At 35.4% G+C, this 6844-nt stretch overlaps 1 pseudogene; it reads left to right on the forward strand.

Moving 5' to 3' along the window:
* The first annotated feature begins 5122 nt into the window (after nucleotides 1-5122).
* Nucleotides 5123-5994, forward strand: LOC110310751 (annotated as a pseudogene).
* The last annotated feature ends 850 nt before the right edge of the window (nucleotides 5995-6844 follow it).

Genomic DNA, 6844 nt, shown 5'->3' on the forward strand with positions numbered 1-6844 from the left:
ACAGGAATCTGTTCAGGGGAAATTTGGGGAGAAGCCGAATCCTTGTAATTAGTATGAGGCTTAAAACTTTGCTTGAGCTCCATGGTGAGATGTGATCTTTCTAATGGCATGTGATGATGCGGGGTGGCATGAGAATAAATCTTGTGCACTTCTCAAGCAATCAATTGGCAATGAGAGAATGACAGAGAAAGAGAATTAGTCTATTTGTGTAACTTGAAGACAAATGAGATGAGACTCATGTGAACCAGTGTTCCTAGGGAAAAGCTTGACAAAAAGCCAAATACTGCATTAGTGACTTTCTAGCATGCTCTAAAAATTGTTCAACAGTTCATGGAGGACTTAAATGATAAACAACCCCTGATAAAATATGTTATATATGTACTGTGGGTGATCAATTATTCCATGTTAATCTGGAATAAATATTAATCTATTGTTGGATACTATACTAAGGATACAACATCCCCCCTGTAGATCTGGCATATGGAGAGGCAGTATCCTCCATGCTATTGTCAAGCTGGTTAGAAGTAATGAACAATCTATAACAGGAAATGTGGCAGGCAGTAAAATAGTCTTTGTTCCACTGTATCCCAGAATAATTCAAACAGTGCAAGCTCACCTTGCTGAGACCTTAAAAGTTGTGGAGATTTTGTCTATTTCTATATCATGTCTAGGTCTATGTTTAAAATTCTCCCTCTACATCTTTATATTTCTCTCTCTCTCTCTATATATATATATATATATATATATATATAATATTGATATATTAATTGATAATATATATCAATTAAAAAGGCTGTAATGATTCCCTCTGAAATGGACACTGTGAAGGATTTTTTTTATGTTGAATAGAGTAGCAAGATAAGATTTTGTAAAAAAAAAATTCATGATTTTATATTCTTTTTAAGTAAAAATCATGTAACAAATTCAAGAATGAGTTACAGCAGGACACATGATTATCTAAGAAAGAACTCTGACAAATGAGATTGTGTTGACATAGAACTACAATGGTTCCAGGGCTCAGAAGAAGTTGAGGTATTAAAGCAAAATTTTTGAAGTCACACGGAGATATGTGTGACTCAAGGGACAAGAGTTCAGCCATACAGTTCTTTACCATTCATGCTTAGAAAATGAAGATTATGATAAAATGACCAATGCAGGTTGTATCGATGAATATTACCACAACAAATATAGCATAAATATTGAGAAATCCTGGGTCCATAAAACAGCATACAGTCCCACAGTATTAACAACAAAAATATAGTAAATAACCGTGTTGTAGGTATTAATTTAGTAGTTAAACGGCTCATTGTACTAGGACAGAGGAAAATATAACAAGGAAATAGGAAATGTTTATACAGACTGCAAAGACAGGAGTCCTCTTAAATGACATATTCAGGAGTGTATATTTTATATCATGGAGACAGACAGCCTGTATAAACTCCAGTTAAAAGACTCATGAAATTTAACGAAGCTTATAACGTTAAATAAAAGAAACACAGAAAGTTATTCTGTATGACTATTAATCTTTTGCATTAATTTGATTAGATTTAAGATGAAAGTATATGTAAGCAGGAAAATGTTGAAATATAAAATTTAGAGCTATAGCGTATATATTGTAAATACAACTACTGTATTTTAAATTGTAGAGGTACAAATTGAATAACTGAATACATAGAATAGGTTTTACATTTTTACAAATACACAGAAAGTCAATACTATTATAATGTGTGTATATATATATATATATGATTACTTATTTCACTAGAATTTATATATTTTCAAGTTGAATACTATTTCTTAGTAATAATTTAAAGGAATGCCGAAAACAAAATCCCTAAAATTCTCAATAAATTTTAGAAAGTTCTTTTGCAAAGCAGGTATAGAGAAAACATCGTCATTTTTGATGTTCCATGAAAAAAAGAATAGATTTTCAATTTTATAAAACAAACATTTTATTTTGATTGTCTTACACAGAAAGGTGAATTGACATCCTAACTCTCTAAATCTCATAGAGTTACCTCAATGGAGCTAGTGTTGAAGATGATACAATTCAGATTAATCACACCAGGGAATAGGAGGGTTTTTTTTTATTGTTGTTGTTTGTTTTTGTTTTTGTTTTTTTAGATATTTTCTTTATTTACATTTCAAATGTTATCTGCTTTCCTAGTTTCTCCTCCAAAAATCCATTATCCCCTCTCTCCTCCTCCTGCTCCCCAACACACCCACTCCTGCTTCCTGGCCCAGAAATTCCCCTATGAAGGGGCATAGAAACTTCACAGGACCAAGGGCCTCTCCCCATTGATGACTGACTAGGCCATCCTTTGCTACATATGCAGCAAGTGCCATGAGTCCCACTATGTGTTTTCTTTGATTGGTGGTTTAGTCCCTGGGAGCTCTGGGGTTGCTGGTTAGTTCATATTGTTGTTCTTCTTATTGGGCTCCAAACACCTTCAGCTCCCTGAGTATTTTCTAGCTCCTTCATTGGGGACCCTGTGCTCTGTCCAATGTATGACTGTGAGTATCCACTTGCATATTTGCCAGGCACTGGCAGAGCCTCTTAGGTGACAGTTATATCAGGATCATGTCAGCAAAATTTTGTTGGCATCTAGAAATTGAACTCAAGAAAACCAAATAACCCTATTAAAAAAGGAGTTCTTGGTCTAGTAATTTACATAAAACTTTATGACCTTATATAAATGAAAGATCACAGGTTTTGGAGGACAATAAAACGAACTCTCTAGGGGTCATAGGTCTGTGCAAATTGCTTATTTTGTCTTGATTTAACTTCATTAAGTTGTTTATATCAAGAAATTCATCCATTTCTGTTTAGTTTTCCAGTTTGGTGGAAAACAAGTATATCCTTTGGTTCTCTGAGTTTCCTTGTGCCTCTTGTAATGTTCCAGTTCATCAGAAAAATAGAAGCAGTAATTACAAATCTCCCAACCAAAAGGAGTCCAAGGCTAGATGGATTCAGTGTAGAACAATAGCAGACCATCAAAGAGTTATTGTCAATGCTCCTCAAATGATTCTGCAAAATAAAAAACAAAGCAATATTTCCTAATTCTTTTTTTTAAAAAAATGAACTCTCATAAAGGGTGAATCATTAGTGATGACACGTATTGTGTATGAAGTAGGCATCTCGAAGATAATGTCACTGAAGACTGAAAACCACCACTATAGACTCAAGAAAAGGAAAAACCTATACTTCCCAAAGTCTGAGAGGGAATGTGGCTTTGCCAAGAACTTGAGTTTAGAAATATTCAATCTAGAGTTAGGACAGGATAATTTTTACATATAAAATATCATCTGTTTCATAGCACATTATAATAGCAGTCTTAGGAACACAATAGTCACCTGTAACACTCTTTTAGCTAATCTAATATCCAAAGGAACAAGAAGAACTCACTTAGCCATGTGTTTTCAATTGAGTTTGTGTCCACAGTCTAATTTACTTGCAATCATGATGCCTTCCCTGTCTCTGAGCTTGACTCTACCTTTACAAGTGAATTTATGTGGAAATAGAACAGTAAAGTAGGACTCAACAGCAAGAAGTCATGTATCTTTTTCTGTTTTTCTGTTGGGACTCTAATATTAAAGTTTTCTGTCTTCTTTCTTATGTCAGACTGGAGATGAGCACATTTCAAACATTTTTAAATCAAGCTGACAGCCTTGGAGTGAAGAGTGTGTTCTACATATCTGATTTATAGTCTGCAAAGCATGGTTATACAGTTCTTTGAAACATGGGATGTTTTCAAGATTTACTGATCAAAACATAAAGCAATTGCAGTCACATTCAAGATGAGAACTGTCTCTGTGACAAATCAAATGATTCCTAGTTTATAGACATTCAAAGACTTCCCACCAAGCTTTCAGTTTATTTCCCTTACAAGGTCAAAGATAACTTATCTGAGACAAATATGTATTCATGAGCTTTACAATTTTACTGCAATTATATTTTTTCCTAACGGAAATGTGTGATCACTTTGTTTCCTCTAGTAAAGACCAAGAGAAAAGACAATTACAACCCTAAACTTCTTTAAAAAAAATTACAAGGAGAGATCCAATCCTTTGATCCTGGGTATTGAATTAAAGTGTGTAATTATCTTTATCCGGATATGTTTCTATGCATTTCTCCATTTTTCCTATTTTCTTCTTCTGTGTTGGTCTACTGTCCTTTCTCTTTCCCTCCCACAGTACATTTCTTTCTCACTTCAGATTTCTAATATTTTCCATAGTGAGTTATTTTTAACATATCGGATACTAGTTTGGCACTCAAGATGTTATAGTCATCTCTTTAGCTAAATAGTAAAGGTTACTTTATATTTTCCAATATTCTAAAAATATATTTATCAACTTTATTTCAGGTTAATAACACACAAAATAATATGACACCATTCAAGATTTCTTAGGAAGGTGGTTTTGTTGCTTAAATATGCAATCACAGTGCACTAATATCATTCAGGAAATCGGGTAAACAACAGAATGTTATGACACTGTTTTCTTTCCCAAAAGTCACACTATATATGGCACACACACACACACACACATATATATATATATACATATACATATACATATATATATGTATATGTATATGTATATGATGTATATGTATATGTATATGTATATGTATATGTATATGTATATGTATATGTATATGTATATGTATATATGGTCTGGTCAATTTTTTCCAGTAGTTCTTATGGGGGACAACTACAGAGTTATATCCTCTTTCTTAATTCTACTTTTAAAGAAATTTTAGCTAAATGTGTGCCAGAAAAAAGAAGTCTTAATCTTTGGGTTTTTATGTGAAAATTCAAATATAAAATTCTTCAGTGCACGCATTTATGGGAGTCCTTTTCAAGATGAAACAAAAATGAATCTTGATGATGCATTTGAGGTTGTGATCACTGACAAAGAAAGCAGATCTGGGTGGCCTCGGCTAGGTGGCTGCCTTGGAGCTGCAAAGTTTGGCTGTGGTGGCAAGTGGGTTTGGGCGGCTCCTTGATGAGTGGAGGTGGTGACCTCAGAGGTTCCTCATGGCCCTGTTAATATCAGGGCAAATCCCGGGGAGGATGGTGCCCTAGAGCATGTTCTTTCTGGGGTAGGGGCAGGAGCGGCCATGTTGGATGTGACCCAGAGTCTGCTGCAGCTATTAGCAAGACACTTACAGAAGGAGGCCCAAGCTCAACACAATAATTCTGAAATCACAGAAGAACAAAGGAAAACCCTAGGCAAAATTGCAACACATTTGTAATTGCCAAGTGCAGCATTACTGTCCACACAGTCCCAGTAAGAGTTTAAACTGGAGGACCTGAGGAAGAGCCAATCCTGAAGAATATTCTTACATTTAATAAAGAATCCCCATTTGATGTTCAGCCCTATCCCCTATCCCATCAAGATGGATTTTAGCAGCTAGTGAAGAAGAGAATTTGGAATTTGAAGATGATGAAAAAGGTGGTGCTAGAGCAGGACCGTTTTTTTTTTTTTTTTTTTTTTTTTTTTTTTTTTTTTTTTTATCTGCTAGAGTTTTTGGTAATTTATTGCTGAGAGGTTGTCATCAGAACCAGGGATGATGTTACTTACAACCAGGATTGAGAGAATTAGTTTGAAAGATGTGGGGGGCAGTGCATCGGTCCAAACATCACAGTCGGCGAGAAAGATTTGAATGGCATAGATTTAACTCCCATACAAGATACCCCTGTGGCTTCAAGAAAAGAAGATACTTGCGTTCATTTTAATGTGGACATTGAGCTCCAGAAATACGTTGAAAAGTTAACCAAAGGTGTGGCCATGTTCTTTGAATTCAAACATTGCAGGCCTAAAAAGAGTTTTACCAAGTGTTTTGCCTTCCTGGAGGTGGACAAAATTAAACCCTGGACAATCATAATAGAACTATACAAGGGACCCACTGACTTTAAAAGAAAGAAATTGCAATTGTTGACTAAGAAACCACTTTATCCTCATCAACATCCAAGTTTGCACAAGGAATGATCCTGATGCAAATAACCAAGAGCTTGTGTGAATTTTACCACTCAGAACCAATCATAGCTCTGTGTAGCATAATCACCCTTCATCAGGCAGGCTATGAGCCCTACCAATGCCAGTTGACCAAGCAAGTCTATTGCGCAGCCAGATCCCATATCAAAAGTTCAGCAAGTCACTGACCTACCATAAGAATGTGCTACAGTTTACATCTCTGCTCACTTCTGCTCCAGTACATTCTCCTGGTTTCAATGTCATGCTGTGAGTTGAGGTGAGTAGAACTGTTCTGAGAGGAACTGGACTAGTTACATTGCTTAGCCAAGTATCCTTAGAAGAAACCTAGCCTGATGCCTTGGGTCTCTTGCACAGAAAGTGTGAGCTGGCCAGATGAGAATCCCACACTGAGTGTTCCCTGCATGACCAGATTGACTTCCGGAAGAGAGCAGGTTTATAGTCAGGTGGGTTATGTGATCTTCTCTATTGTGCTGCTAATTCTTTCTGGTAGATTCTAGGGTTAACACTGGAACTATCCATCTCAGAATAACTAGGGATTATAAAATGTGTTTACAATATCTTTTAACTTGTATCACTTAGGAACAGTTGGGTCAGATGTTAAGATGTTGCAGGATAGCTGTTGCTTTCCTGACCACCCTTTGTGAGAACTTAAGACCTCATAACTCTCCTAAGTATACAAAATTTTTGAAAGAATGTCTATTTTTTTAAATATAGGTAGATAGGGTTGCCATTTATTTCCTATTTAGATATACAGTCATTCATCCGTATGAAAATATGGAGGTCATTAGTTTATTTTGAATGGACTATTTACTTTTGGTGCAAGGAGGCATAAATAAAACTTTGA

This window comes from Mus caroli, chromosome 15 (assembly GCF_900094665.2).
Source record: "Mus caroli chromosome 15, CAROLI_EIJ_v1.1, whole genome shotgun sequence".
Lineage (NCBI taxonomy): Eukaryota > Metazoa > Chordata > Mammalia > Rodentia > Muridae > Mus > Mus caroli.